At 41.9% G+C, this 15,945-nt stretch overlaps 1 protein-coding gene across 3 annotated transcripts in view; it reads right to left on the reverse strand.

Moving 5' to 3' along the window:
* Positions 1-7,619, reverse strand: part of RDX (radixin) — a 35,734-nt gene extending 28,115 nt beyond the window's left edge. For 2 of the 3 annotated variants that reach the window (XM_066313028.1, XM_066313026.1), the window contains exon 1: positions 7,373-7,619. The gene's annotated coding sequence lies outside the window, so the exon portion shown is untranslated. The remainder of the gene's footprint in view (positions 1-7,372) is intronic. The other variant, XM_066313027.1, reaches the window with a different exon arrangement.
* Between the last annotated feature and the right edge of the window lie 8,326 nt (positions 7,620-15,945).

Consider the following 15,945-nt stretch of genomic DNA (forward strand, 5'->3'; position numbering starts at 1 on the left):
GCATTCACTATTGTTTTCTGTTCCAAAAAAGTTTTTATGCCTTGAAAAAATACACCTGCAACATTATTGGTAGATATCACCCTACCTCCTTTTCAATTCCCTCTAACTCAGAGCAAGCAGCTAGTCACCTTCCTGCACAACTTACAGTAATGACTGCCACAAATCACACTGATGCTGGTTGGCAGGAGCATCAAAGACTGCACTGCCTTCAGAAATAATACTAAACTGGAATTATACTAAGAAAAATGAGCATGACATACTAGTCAGAATAATCTGATATTTCAGTATTATAACTTCACAGCTGCAACAGATGGATAAAATCTTCAGAAGTGCTTAAAAGAGAAAAACAAAATACTTGAGAGCAATCCAGTTATCAAAAACAAGCTTTTGTATAACTGATCTTTCAGTCATAAAGAAAAACAAAGAAGTAAAGTATTCTTATATAAAAATTACAGAAGAAATTTTCCTTGCTTCTTGGCAATAAAAATACAGTAAATATTAGAAACATTTGCCTAGTAATTTAAGGTGCACTATCACTTTGTATTTCTTCTTCTAATCTGTAGAGATATGAAAAGGGACTAAAAATGCAGATAAAGGATGAAAACAGAATTTAAGAAGCATAAATTTTGTTGGCTGGTAAAGAAAACAAATATTAATACTAAAGATTACAGAAAGAGACATCTAATGGCATAATTCACATATGGAACAAAACTATGTTTAAACAAGAATTGTCCTAAAAACGTTAAAACACTATTTTGAAGTTACATTCATTATAAATAATCCAGCCCAACTCAAAAATACTCTGTGTCTAGCATACAGACAATTACATTCCAGCCGATTTTTTAAATTACAGAAGATACTCTGGAGAACTGGATAGAATCAGTCATGTCCCAAATGCAGGCTTGCTGCCTGATACGCAGTGCCAATTTATGCACTGAGCATTCCCATTTCTTCATTCTGATGTGCATAGAGCAGAGAGCTGGGTGGGAGCCCACCAAAAGCTGGCACCCCAATCTTCCAAACTTCACACCTTTCAGACATTTCAGCAAACAAAGAAATCACAGTTTATTTGCTACAGGTTACATGGCAGTCTTCTTGATCAACACTCTACCTTCTCCTGGTTCAGTGATTCTCTCCCTTCTCCCGTCACATGCTCAGCCACTCCTCTCTGGCTTAGGGAGTCAGTGAGCCCTGAGCTGTGGTCACAGTCTCCCCCTGCCAGAATCACCTTTTCTCCACTTGGACCTGATTCAACACAGTTGCTGAGTTGGCTTTGTTTGTTTCTTCCTTATCTTGGGAGTTCAGCCAAATGTCCTTGTGGCTCCTGAATTCTGCATTCCCTGTGCCTGCTATCAATGGAACATCTCTCTTCCCAAATTTGCTAACTTTCCCCTGGGTCTGAGATGGCTGAAGAGTGTCAAACCATAAACCTTAACAAGACAATTCTACTGACGAGTCATTCCTCTAACACCTGGACATCAGCAGTAAGACTACTGTTCTAACATACTGTTGAATACATTCTTGAACATCATTAATACATTTTTTCTCTATTCCTCTTCCCCACTTTTAATCACAAAAGCTTCCTGGAGAAGAAAAAAAAAATTGGCTTTTGATAAAAATTCAACAGCATGTTTCCCTTTCAGAGAGGAGACTGCCTCCTCTTCCCCCTTCTTTCCCTAATGTATGCCTTTGAAAAATTCAAGAGAATAACAGAAACCAAAGCAAGTTCTGCTCTGATATTTGTTAACAGTTAGCAGAAATCCAAGCTGTAGTAATCCCTGTGGTCATCCCTGACAGCAGAGGCTCAATGCTTGAAAAACTGAAGGCAGATTGAAGCCCTAGAGTTACACTCAGTTAATTAACGATGCAAAAGATTCGTATCCACCATTTTGTAAGCGTGCCAACTCGACAGTCCCAAAAGGAACAGAAAGTAGCACAGCCACGTCCCGGTGCCTTTCGTTACACAGCACTGAAAAGAAGGGGTATGGTAAAATGACTGATAAAGGGAGTCCAGTCTCCAGGAGAGCAAAGACAGCACATGGCACAGGACCAAGATCTGTGTTAGCAAATGATTCCTTTCTGAGGTCTTTTTAAGAGACAACACGTCTAGCAATTTCTACAATTACTGTCATACCCTTATACATTTTATCACTACAAATTCATTCATAAACATGTCCCAGATTTTTGCTTTGGGATTTACTGAAGCATTTTGTTATAATACTATCAACAAACCATAAATTATTTATTTGAAAACTTAGTTTAAAATCTTATGGTAACTTTAAAAATCAAAAACATGACTACAGAGTTCTACAGGTTAATCCTATGTCATCAAACCACAACTAGGAGACGTTTTCACATGCAAGAGGACAAAGTTATCAGCAAGAAGCAAGAATCCTCTTATGTATAAAACCAAATAAAAACGAAGTCTCACTGTCAGTCCCACAGATCTCACGGGCCTGAGACATTACCACAGCAAATGAGCAACAGAAAAGAAAAAAATCTATGCAAAACAAACAGTGTCCCATGTATTCTTCTGTAGAAGTGTTTGCTCATAATTTCTTTTACTAAAGTAAAAAAAGTGCTTTGATTTCTTAAAAAAAAATCTAGCCAAATAAAAATTTATATCCAACTATGCTGAACTTATTTCCATTGTTTTCATCTTGAATATAATACAAAGAACAGCCTGTGTCAGCCTGAATATGCCTTCATATTCAAAACCTTGTCCAATTTTGAAACAGTACATTCACACAAACACATTATAGCTACTATATGTATATATAATTCAAGAAGTTCACAGATCTTAAAACTGACACTGACACCAAATAAGCACTGAATAAAACCTGAAAATCACCCTATCTTTCCCAATTATTTGCACCAGTTAACATTAAAATAAATAGGAGGGAAACATTGGGCCAAAAGAAATCAAAAATTGCAGGCAGGCAAAATATTGTGTATCTCCACTGTTATTACTGGAGTGGCAGTTCACTTTTGCTGCTAATGCCAGTTTAGATAAATTTATATCTAGCAGATGCAAAACTTTTAACTTTGAAGCAACTAATTACTTATACTTACTTTCATCTTAACACTCATGGGAAGTGGCATTGCAAATAGTGGGGGGGAACCAACACCAAAAAAGACCCCAGTCAACTGGGATTGGGAATGATATTCCTTTTGATTCCTGCATTCTGAAACCAGCTTGTGACCTTCTAGGCATAAAGGCTCATCATCTCAGCATTTAAAACCCTAAGGGTCCCTCCTCCAAGTCAGGATTAAAAGGGATGTGACCTTGCAGAGTTCCTACTGCTGCAACCCTCAGGACCCTCAGGAGCATATGCAGTAATCTGGACTCTGGACCAAAACAACAAAAGTATCAGCAGGCTCCACATCACAAATGGATATAAAAGTCATCCAGAACATCAAGAACTCTCCTGAAATGAAAAGCTGTGATTTCAATTCGTTTCACTATAAGGCAGTTGAGATTTTTAAATCAGTATCATCCATGTTTCTAGTTATGGCACAGAAAGCAACAAATAAAGCAATTGTTGAAAGATGACAATGAAAGCTTTCTTCAGAAAATGATGGTGGATAAAATGCCTGATGCCAAAATTCTGTCAAATAATTTATGCAGCAGCTGTTTTGAAAAGAAACATTCATACACACAGCCATGGGTCTGAGGTCAGGCGAGGATGGGACAGCAGGCAGAAAGCTCTAGAGGATGCTTGGCTGCTAGTGAAGCAACACTCAAAAGTAGGATCCCTATCTGACAGCTTAGGACCCTCTCTCAAAAGCAGTCCCTCCAGCAGCATCCCTCCTAAGCTTGAGCAAGAGGTTTGCCATCTATTTCCCTAAATACAGGGAGATGCCAGGGACCACAGAGCTTTATCCACAGCAACAAAACTCACTTGATAATTAACAGAAACTTATTTTAAATTAATATACGTTTTGTTTTCCAAGTCTTTTCCCATTCCATTTCTTGTGGTATCTAAAAGTTTTAGATCTTTGCGGAGGAAGCAATAGGCAACTCACAGGCCATTGGACCTGATTAACTGGTCTCAAATTTCTACAAAAATGTGTCTCTACTCCAAAGCAGTCTGTGAATGTCTGCAGGGCAATCATCTTTCACACCAACAGCTCCCTAATGACACACTTGCCGCAATCCAATGAAGAGGTTCATTTGCCACAGACTTGACTTCTGCATACATCTTTTTCAGACGGACGGAGCGACCGCCTACACAGTTGTCTGCAATATAAGCAAACCAGGGCAGGAACTGAAACAAGCCATTTATCTCACCAAAAAGAGGAAAAAAAAAAAAAATCAACCCACCCCTGAATCATACATCTAATACACAAAAATTGAGACCTGACCACTGCTAGACATCACATGCAAAGTTTTACATATCAACTTCTTTTTATGTGTTGTATTTTTCCCTTTTTAAAATCACCATTTCCCCAACCCTCCCTTCTGTCAAACACCCAAAATAGGCTTGCTGTCTCTGAAAAATAACTGCAATAGAACTAGTACAACTTATGTATTCAATGTATCTATAGGAAAATACATTCTGAAGAGTGAGGTACTGCTTCTAAACTGGATTTCCTGTGATCTTCAGCTGCAGTTGCCAACACAGTATTCAACTAAAAGCAACTTCATACTAGTCAAAGAATATTTGTGCACTACTTGCAGTTTCACCAATTAATAAATGGTTATGTTTTAGATGTGCTACCCAATTTACATACATTTAATATTTATTGAGTTTATAACCTTAACTTCAAGTACCCACAAAGGAAAATAATTCAAAGATTCTGAAGAATCCTACAACAGAATGGCCAATCTTACCATGAACATTGGATGCTCCATGAAAAAAGGAAACCATGAATATAAACTGATGGAAGTACTGTTGCTTCCAAGTGCAATAATTCTTTCTCTAAACATACAGTTAGTTAAGAAATAGAACATATACCCAGAATTTTGGTTATATCTCACCTGAAAGTCAAGTACTGTGTTTTCTGAATGATGCTGTTAAGCCACTTAGAACTAGCTCCATAAAATAAAGGAAACCTATGAACTGGCCACTCATTCTCCATATACTCTAGCTAGAGTTCTTAAACTGCAATGCTCTAGTGTAAAGATTATTAACTGCCTTTTTGGGACAATGCCATATTTCTTTTTCTTTGTACTACATCACTTGAAGGTTTCACTTCACAGAGTGATTAATAAATACCTAAAGCAGAAAAGAAAAAAGTATTTTTTAAATCCAAAGTACAGCTAAGTATTAGCCTATTGGTAAACTTAGCCAACAAATGCAGTTCTTCAGTGCTGAAAGGAAAGAGTCCACCTAGGCTCCTTCAGCTCTGCAGTAAACTTGCTGAGCATGCAGGATGCACCGGGTGCTGCTTTAATGGATCAGTATATTTCCACAATCAGCTCTTTCTCCAGGAGTTTGTATAAAGCTTTGTTAACATTTACAAACTTGAAAATCCTCCCTTTCCTCTACTCCCACAGACTTCCAATGCAATATAAGGCGATAGGAGAGCTTTGACGTCCTTAACAAATCCAACAGAAAGACGAAATTCCTTCGACAACTTTCCTCTTCACCTCTGCCGACAGAGGCATCCTTCTCAAAGAGCAGAGCGAGGCTGCTGAAGAAGAAAGGCCGTTCGTTCACCCATCCTGCCAAAGGCTACAGGAACTTTGCCAGGAACTGCCTTCTCACGTTATAACATCTCCACGTCTTGCCCTCCTGGTTCTGCAGCTCGTAGGTGAATCTAAAGCCTCACTCTCTTTACGGCGTTACCCAGTTTTCTGCGACACAACCTTCTTCTGGCGACACTATTACCATAGCCCTGCAATGCTCTCTACTGCAATGGCAGAAACAGTCTGAGCAGAACTCTTTTTGTCATCTCTACACACACTTTTACTCCTTTTATATGAGTCAGCACTCAACGAAAAGTCTCTGGACAGCTCCAGACATGTCACACCATGTCATTTTTTCATGCGTTTTCTAAAGATGTTTCGCTTTTGCTCGCCAGTTTCCCAACTAATAGACCAACTGTGTCACTTCAGTACAAAGCTTGGAAATACGCCACTGCCTTGCAATTGCCATTTGCTGGGAGGCTGCTTATCTGGGAACACTGCACTGACTCGCAGTTTATTTTTCTCACAGTCCCTCTTAATGCTAAATCAATAGATCAACAGAGGCAAGTCCTATAATCCAATAAACAGTCACTACTTGTCCCACCGTTAATGATTAAAAAACAACTTCATCGCAGTAGCCGTAATGCTACTGCACACCAACTCCACATCTTCCCAGGGAAGACGCGTTGCCCAGCAGCGCTGTGCCACCGCACCGAGAGCCGACAGCAACAAACACATCCCCACAGCCTTCTCCATGTGCCAGGGGCTGTGCAGGCACACGCATCTCCAAAAAAGCTCCCGTGGCAGACACGGCGACAGGCATCTCCCGTGGAAACAAACCACAGTGACAGGCAGGGATACGTCTGAAGCCTCACACGAGCCAGCCACAGAGACAGAACTACTTAAAACTCAGAAACGCCACTCCTGTAACTCTGTTTAAAAAATGGAATCTTTTTAAAAGCCTGTACCAGAAAGAGGAACACGAAATACTTGTCTAGGGTGTTACACAGACTGGAAAAGACAGCTTAATAGCACCTTACAACTAAAGTGATTAGTTGTGTTGGCAAGGAGTCCAAAGAGTTGGGTTTTTTTCGCGTCCAGATTAAGAAACTGACAAAAGACAAGTGAATTCCACGAAGTTGAAACTAAACCCCCTTATCTGCGCTAAACTTTAAGCGACAAGGTTAATTACAAATGCCCACGACTTGTACCAAACATTAATCCATTCAAAAAAACAATGCACAAAGGCTCATTCAGGGCCGCTGCGCCCATTACGTCGGTCAGTACTTAAGGACTCTTAAAAACGCGCATTTGTCGAAAACAATAGACAGCAACAGATGCTCCACAGCACTTGTTTATGAAGTAATTCCTTATTATTCTCCCACACCGCCGCACTCAGCTGGCCCGACCCGACTGCCACATGTCTACTACGGTGTGCCCTCCCGAGCCGCGCCGCTCGGGGCCATGAATAATGCAGCGGAGGCTGCGCGGGCACGCCGGGGGCGCGCTCTCGGGGCTCCCCACGGCACGGGGCGCGCCGGTCCCGGTCCCGGGCGGAGGCGGTGCCCCGCACACGGGCGGCGAGGTGCGCGCTCCCGCCGCCGCAACAAGTCGCCCGGTGCCCCCCGCCCACCGGGGGCTGCGGGCGGGCTCAGCCCCGGGGTGCCGCCCCCGCGCTGCCCCCCCAGGGCCCCGCCGGCAGCCGCCCGCGCACCTCTCGCCTCAACGCCCCCGCCTCACCTGGGACTCCGCTCCCTCCGCGGCGCCGAGCGGAGGGGGGGGACGAGCCCCCGGGGCAGGGTGCTTGGAGCGCGGCGCTCTCCGCTCCTGGCGGGGCGGTGTGTCCCCCCCCGCCGCCCCCTCGCAGCGGGGCAGGAGGCGCTGCGCGGCCGCCCCGCGCTGCTCGCCGGGGATGCGGAGCGCGGCGTGCGCTGTGACAGCTCCGCAATATGGCGGCCGCCGCCGCCGTTCGGATTTTCCCCCCTATCAGATGTGGCTCCTGCGAACGCGCTGCGCACGCGCGGCGCGGGCGGGCGGGCATGCGCGGCGCGAAGCCGTTTCCCGGAGGGGCGCGGGGGCGGCGGCCGAGCGGCGTTCCCGTGAGGGACGGGCTCCGGTCGGGAACCGCTCGGGAGCCGCCCGGTGACCGCGGCTCCTGCCGGGGGAGGGAGATGGAGCTCCCGTGAGGGGACGGCGGCGAGCTCGCGCCTTCTGAGGCGGCGGTCCCTCGGTACGGAGTTCCGCGCCCCTCTGCGCGCTCCGGCGGAGCCCGTGCTCGGGGAGCCCGCGCAGCCCAGCCGAGCGCGGCCCTGCCCGCGTTGTGTGAGCCTGTGGTAACTGCTCCAGCGGCAGAGCTGCCCTCCGGAGCCCCCTGCTCGCTTGAGCGAGGAGAAGCAGCTCTCCCGTTGGCGGGGGCGGGCGGGAAAGGAAAACCTCAGGAAAGGCTTGAGCCAGGGAGGGGGAGTTGGCGGCCTGGGGTTTTTTTGGTTTTGGTTGGTTTTGTTTGGGTTTTTTTCCGTCCAAAGCCCCGCCAGGCATAGGGGCCGCCGTTTTGGCAGGCGTGTGGTGCGGGGGGAGGCCGGCTGTCTGGCCGGATAGGGCGGCTCGGAGCCGGTGATGCCGCCGGCCCCGGGGAGCGGCGGGCAGGAGCCGGGTGAGTGGAGAGCCACGGGCTGTGATGGCTCCTGAGAACAGGAATGCCTTCAGGGAAAGAGCATGGAATGCAGTCTGAGTGGAGAGCACTGACCCTCTTCCTCTCCTCCGTATCATCGCAGTGATGGGCGTTCTCTTATTTTTCATCACCCAGTCGTGTGAAACAGTCACGCTGGTAGATGAGATCACACCTTTTTTGATATTTTTCTCTCTCTTTTTTTGTATACAATCCCAATGGGAATGTAGAAGAAAACAGCAGTAAGGAGAATCCTTCTGAAGGACAGAGAGGTTGAGGCAATCCCAGCCCCCACTGTGCTTTCTCAGTTTATTTTTGTTTGCAAGGAAGTGAAGGTGCTCCCTGAGCTCAGTGACAACCCAAGCAGGGAGGCCAAACAGCAAAGCTCAGTGCAAAGGGATCCACTCGAGCTACCAACTCTGAGTCATGCAGCTGCTATTAATACACCTCGCCCTCTGGCTGTCTGATAAAGAGAGGTTGGGGGAAGAACTAGGAGGAATTTTCAATTAAAAGCTGCTTCAAAAAGAATGAAAAAAAACCATAGGGTGAAATGGAGATGGGGAGAAGGGGAAGAAGAAGAAAGCAGCCTGGCAAACAAGGAATCATCTCCCAGAGAATTTGTGGGAGCCTCACTGACTATTTTTAAATTTTTTGGACAAAATTTAAAGAACATTCTGATAAGGCAAATGACCACACAATCAGACCACCTAATACAGACTATTATAAAATTAAATTTAATTATTGAGAGAAACTTGAACATCGTTATTTTTTCTGGAGATAGTTTAATTTGTGATATTGTATGCATTTTGGGATATATTTCAAACAGCTTTTTTTTTAAGAGTCATCACAGAATCTGAATGTCTCAGTCTATTAAAGGTATGTTCAATTTCCTCACATGGGCTAAAATTTCATTTCCAGCTTTGTGCCATTTTGCTCCAAGGAAGAAGTGGCAGTGGCTAATTCATTGTGAAGAACATCCTTGTGTGAAACAGTATTTTGCAGTACATTAAACTTCGAAAGCATCTTGCAGCATCTGCAGATACACAGTTTCATGGACAGCCGCCATTAGTATGCATTGTATTGTTCCCTGTTCTGATGGCCTTTATCTGCAGGTCAGAGCAGGGGAAATGAAACAAACAAACAAAATGCAGAAAAACAAACCCTGTTTCATTCAGTCACTTAAATAAATTGACTATGATTCACTGCAGTGCACAGATAAAATGTGTTTACTTTAGCTGACCGAATTAAAGGCTTGCTTTCTTCTCAAATAGTCCATTCTGGGCTGGCTCAAATATAGGATTATTGCACTAGGGCTCAGTTTCATTACTGGTGTTGATAGCATGTGAAAGCCAGTTCCTTTCAGTCTGTGCATTATCACTGCAGGATATGCTTTATCTCTTATCCTGTTACATGAAGAATATTATTGCTCAGAAATGTCAAGGTAAATAATAGTCTTATCTTCCTTGTCAACAGTATAATGTGGTTTTCTTCTCACCTTGCTTCCTTAACAAGGTGTAAAATTGCAGTTTGTCTGATAAAACAGGGCAGTAAAAACAGAAGTGTAGTTAGAGATCATATTCTTTGTAGCCATGAAACTGAAACTACAGAAAGAACTACAGGCAATAAAGAGAGCTTTCAGATACCCCTATCGACTTAAATTACACAGCTCTTTAAGAGCTAGGTTATAAAGATAAAGCTAATGATAAGAATGCCGTAACTGCAAGACATAAAAGTTTATCTTCCAGCAGTAATGCCAAATCCCAGCTCTTCATTAAAAAGCAGATTTTAAACTTCTATTGGCTGATCTGAGAAATCAATCCTAGAATCCTTCTAGAAAGTTAAGATTTTTGGGCCAAGGTTTCTCTTCTTCAGTGCACCTGCAAAAGCATAAAGCCTCAGTCAGTGAATACCCAGTTGTGTGTTAGATTCTACTTTTCTTAAAGCCAGATGTACAGTTCAAGGGGCATTTACTAGACGAGGCATTTTTGAAAGGAGAACTAAGGAAAAAAACACCATGAGAAATTTCTAATTTTTTTTTTATTTTCAAATGGTGTGCGAAACACCTTGACGTTACCCAATTCAATTATGATTTATGCCACCAGCCTGGACAGAAGTGCAGTGCTGCCCATACCATGCCCCTAACGTGAGGAGTTATACATGGTCTCAGCCTACACGCCTGGAAGGCAGCCATTCTGGGAATAATTATATATATGACTCAACACTCATACTCGGCTATTAATATGTTTACAGAAGCAGACCTGACATTGTCTAAAATTATAGCAGGGTGATTTTACTAATTGCATGGTCTAAAACCAAATTGCTTTTTCTTTTGTTAGTTTTTGAATAACAATAGAAGGATACATTGCCTTAATGGACATTAATAGTAATTATTTTTCCAAAAAGTGTGTTAGATTACCCTTTAAAGTCCTTGCAAGATACAAGTGGCATTTAAAGTGTTCTGTGGTCATCAGATAAATCAAATTTACAGATATTTTAAATATTTGGTGAAATTACTATAAATGTCTAAAGTAATAGTTTTTGTCTCTTGTTAGATTTGTCTGTCATTTAAAATTAAATGTATCTAATTCCAAATAATTCCAGTAATGCATGGTATGTTATACCAGGTTTCAATAAAAATAAAAGTGTTCCGGTAGCAACACTGAGAATTCCAAGTCGCCTTCATTGCATACATACGTACAGTCTTTTATCAAATTCAAAAGGGAAAATATGGTATGATCCTGGAGAATTTGGGTTTTCCCTATCTGAAATACCACAGGTGTATGAAACTTATTTGGGTGTCCTCCAGGGCCGAGATCCTGCACTCGGGCAGCACCTCCAGAATCCTCAGCTCCAGTGAAGAAGTCTAGGAGTTCATGTCCCTGATAATCCCCTACACGAGCATTGTAATGAGGAAGGACAGACCTAGTGTGCAAAAGTTATATGGAAGGGGGATCCTCCCTCTTCAGAGACACTCAGTGAACAGACAGGACAAATCAGCACCTGGACAAAACCCCTGACCAACAGCGGGCAGGGTAAGCTGCTACTTATCTGCAGCGTTGGCGGCTCCCTCCATGTCAGGCCGTCCTTCCACCCATTGATTTCATCACCCGGCTGAGGAGGCTTGGCCTCTAACATTGACTGTGAAGCCTGGCTGGCCAGCACACACCTTTCCCAGTAAAAATCCAAAGCGTTGTTTGCAAAAGCTTTGTCCTGCAGCCAATCAATTCCTACCAGGGTAAGATTCAAGAACATTGTTTCTTGCTGACTGTGCTCACTGGAAGCCTAAGACCGGGTGAGTAAGAAGCCCAAAGACTTTATCACTGATGGTGTCACATATGGTGACTTTTTCCAGTGACAGATTTTTGGCTTTTTCCTAGTATTCAGTCTCTGGTATTACAGCAAAGATACCACTGTGGTGTCCACCTATCTCAGAATCAAATCTTAATACCTTTTCTACTCAAGAAAGGGAGTAGCAGAATCACTTGTAGTGGAGTCTGTTTACTTAAGTGCCAAATTTGGATCTCAGATATCCATTCTAGGTAGTAATTTGCTCATTTAACTTTTGTACACAAAGCGTATATTATGCAGCACTTACATTCCATTATTTCAATCATGCATAAGGTTGTCGTCTAACAGCTGACACTTAACTGCAGTTCCTGCTTGCGTCCACTTAATATTTTTATCTCATTCATAGTTATAATTATTATGACAAGTACAAGTTGTTCTGCAGTGACAGCACTGGTGGTGGTTTTTTTTGTTTGTTTTTGTTTTTGTTTTTGTGGCAGTGTTTATTGAGTTAAAATGTGGCAGTAGCTGTGTCATGTCCATAGCACTGGAAATCAAAATCATTGATAACAATATTCACTTCAGCGAAATAATGTCATAACAAAATAAAATAGTATGTAAGGTACTAAGCAGTTAAAGGCACTAATCCAGACATCTTCTTTGAAGAATTTATTTCTGCAGGCAAAAAAAAAAAATTATTAAGATTACCGGGGAATTGGATGCAAGTGTTTGAAAACTTGAAAAATGTATACACCTGTTAGAGCCAAAGCAAATGCTTTTAGGGGTTGTGTTATTGTTTCATTTGTGTTTTGTGGGGGGTTTTGTTTGTTTCTTCTACGGTGGATGTACACTCTTCTGACAGACAGCCATACATTTTGTGAATAAATAAAATCATAATAAAAGGTAGAGCTTTTATTTAACTAGAAATCCATCACTGGAGTATTTTTTGGTCCTGGTCTCTTCTAATTTTACTGCATTTACTTGCTTCTTTATAAACAAGCAGAAAAAAGCAAAACCATAGAAGGAGTGTTACAACTTCTCAGGCAAAATATATTCACAACATTTTGTCATCTCCCAGTTACAAAAATATAGATGTCAAAATAGAAGTGTGTATTTCTTCACAAATCCAGCCTTTTTTAAATATGGGAATTTTCTGGAATACTTAAATATATTGAGTGGGGAGGGGGGAAGAGGGAAAATTGAAATAAGTTTGTATTTTCTGGATATGGGGCATTTTTGATGGCATGCCAGTAGCATCACAAAAGATGAAAAGATGCCTAAAGGAAACACTCCACTGCGTCTTTATAGGGGACGTTCCTCAACAGTCTCCTCAACCCATTTTTGCCAAAGTTGTTTTCAGCTAAACCTTAATCATAAAACTGCTTTAAAAATAACAAAAACCCTAAAACATTATGTATTAACATTATGTAAAGAGGTAGCAAGAGATTGAATATGATTCCTCTCTTATTTTAAATGTTCTATGCCTCCTCTGAAATCACTGGCTTATTTCAGAGTTAATCCGCCAGTACTGAGTACAAGGTTTTAGGTCCACATACATTCTAAACTTCTGGAGGAATTCAGGAACAAGAAGGCTGAGCTGATAGTAGCAAAAGCATGTGTTATTAAAACCAGCTATAGCAGATATCCCCACAGATTAATTTTTTCCACCTCACAAGCATAAAAAGTGAGGAATGTATCAAGGCACTTCCTTTGCTGAACCAGAATACCACAAAGCTTTATCATCAGCACACCTACAAAGATGTAATTTGGATGCATGAAGGTAATTTAGCCTTAAGAGGGCACAAGCTTTTGCAGCAGCTATGTTGCAAAAGAAACTTAGCAGATCAAATCACTCTTCACTGAAGTTCATCAAAGAGAAACAAGGCAGGAAAAGGAGAAAGGTAAGATAATGCTAGGGTGCTAAGATCTTCAGTGTGCTGTGTCTGCCAGTATATTTTTAAGGGCTGCTTCTTTTTCATTTCACCCTCTATGAAGAAGGTCTGAAAGATTTAAGAGTATTTGCCTTAGAAAAAGAATATTAAAAGATGCAGTCTTTGACTTCCCTTAAGGACGCCTCAAAGACAGTTGAAGAACCAGGTGGGCTACAATAACAAGTACCAAAACCATGGCATATGATTAAACTAAAACAGGAAATTAGTCCCCTCGAGAATTTAAAATCTGTTCATGGTTCTCTGTTACCTGGTGAACAGAGACTGAAAGGATGGTACATAAGGGCAGATTTGATACTGCAAATGCTGCTGAAGTTGAAATTATGAAATAGTAAAGTTTTTGCATGAAACTGGATTGACTTAGGTTGTGTGTGCTTGGAAAGAGAGTCCTGTGACTGACTGACTTGGAGTTGTAATTCTGTCCTGTGGCTGAGGCAAACTTGAGAGCTCTTCCTGGAGTGGATTCCCTGCAGACCAAGAAGTTACTAGATTGCTCAAGCAATCCTTCCCAGCAGGCAACACCTCAGTTGTCTTTTTCTTCTTTCCTGATGGATATTTACATAAAATTTCTAGGATATTGATTTTTTTTTTCCAGGGCTCTTCCTTTGTTGCATTTGGTTGTATTTGGCTAACAGGTTTTAAAGTCATCAAGTAAACTTGCAGAGGAATTCATTCTGATGACAAAAGCTGGGCTGAAAATAAAGTTATAAAACTGAGATCCCCTATGAAGGCAGAAGAAATACCAATCCCAGGTATTTACCTCGTTAAACAATGAACAGGTTTGGGGTTTTTTCCCTGTATCCTGAACTAATGTTCAGATTAGACTGTAGATAACATATTATTAAATTTTATATTTGGCATTGAATGCTACTTGCAGCCTACATTGAAACCAGCAGGTTTGGTTACAACTTTCTCCATCTGAAAATTCAAAATTTTGTTACATCCCAAATTTGAATTCAGGGAACTGGTTGAACATCTGTCTGCTGCCTGCATCTCTATAGCCCAACTGTTCATCTTTTGAGTTTAATTAGATGAGATGGAGCGTTGTTCCTGCAAAGATGTCTGGTTTGCTCACTTTTTGTTTCTTTTAAAACAAAATATGTTCCTTGCACCCACTTAACAGATCAAGAGCAGAGTTACTCTTGTTGCCCTGCTGATTGCTCATCATCTTCTATATGGAGTTTCTTCTACATGGAGCCAGTCAAAATCATTGTGGCTTTGCATGAAAATAAAGGTTTAGTACCTTGAAGATCTGCCTGTTTTGTTTCTTTACATAATTTCCTATTATTTAAGTACAGCTGAGTTTGTTTGTTTTTTTTTTTTTCCTTCAGTGGTGCCTGCAAACTTCAATTCCGTTGTCAATCTACACAAACATGGGGAAATTTCCTTGGTGTTTGTGTAGTGGGAGCACAATGTCAAGTTAAGTTTGCACAAGGTAGAGAAGATAAAAACCTAATCGTGCACATTACATGTTAAAAATATTGTTATCAGAAAAAGAGTTACCAGAAAAAGATCATGATCAAGAAAACGTTTAAGGTTCATGTATATACAAATGATACAATCTCAGCTGAAACCTGTGCAGCTCTGGTTGTTGCAGTCTAGAAAGCTACAGAATCAGGAGACATTTGGATACAGAATTGTCAAGAGAAAATGGCCTGTAACTGAATTAGAACATTCTGCCCAAGAAATTAAATAAATAAGAGATTCAAATATGCAGGCCTGAGGCTTAAGAGAGGACAAAACAAACAGAAAAAAAATCTTGAAAAAGCAAAGCCAACCTTTCTCTGAGCGCTGTAGAGGCATGGAAAACCAAGAGGGGGTGAGTGCTCTATTTGCATCCTGTGACTATGAAAGGAGCTGAGCAGAAAAGAGCAGGCTCAAAACCTTCTTTTGGAAGGAATACGCTTGCTGCCTTTCTGTTAACAATTCAGACACTGCGAAAAAACACGGTGTAAATTTGGAATTGTGATGTAATTGCAGTAATGTGTGAAAAGCCTGGGCAAACTAACTCAGTGTAAATGTGCTCAGGGTTAGCAGTCATCCAAATCTAAAACCTCCCTTTAAGCCTGGGGTTGCAGCAGTTCCTAGAAGGGAAGACTCTGCAAAAAAAGAGTCATCCTGGGCCAACAAGCATTATTTGTGTCTTTACATGTTATCTCCTATGAAAAAGCACAAAATCACTAACAAGAGAGAAACAAAGAGCAACAGCCATCAGGACAGTGAGTAGGAAAGGGCAGGAGAGGACTGGGATCAACCAACCCAAATCACATGGTATTGCTTCAACACACAATAGCCTGGATTGAGGCTGGTGGTTGATACACTGGAACTGAAGTATTGTGCCAACGAACAAAGTATTACCTTAGGGGGTGAGTAGATGCCACCTGCCCTGAGAAATCAGGGAATCACTCTAA

Source organism: Sylvia atricapilla, chromosome 2, assembly GCF_009819655.1.
Source record: "Sylvia atricapilla isolate bSylAtr1 chromosome 2, bSylAtr1.pri, whole genome shotgun sequence".
NCBI classification, from domain to species: Eukaryota; Metazoa; Chordata; class Aves; order Passeriformes; family Sylviidae; genus Sylvia; species Sylvia atricapilla.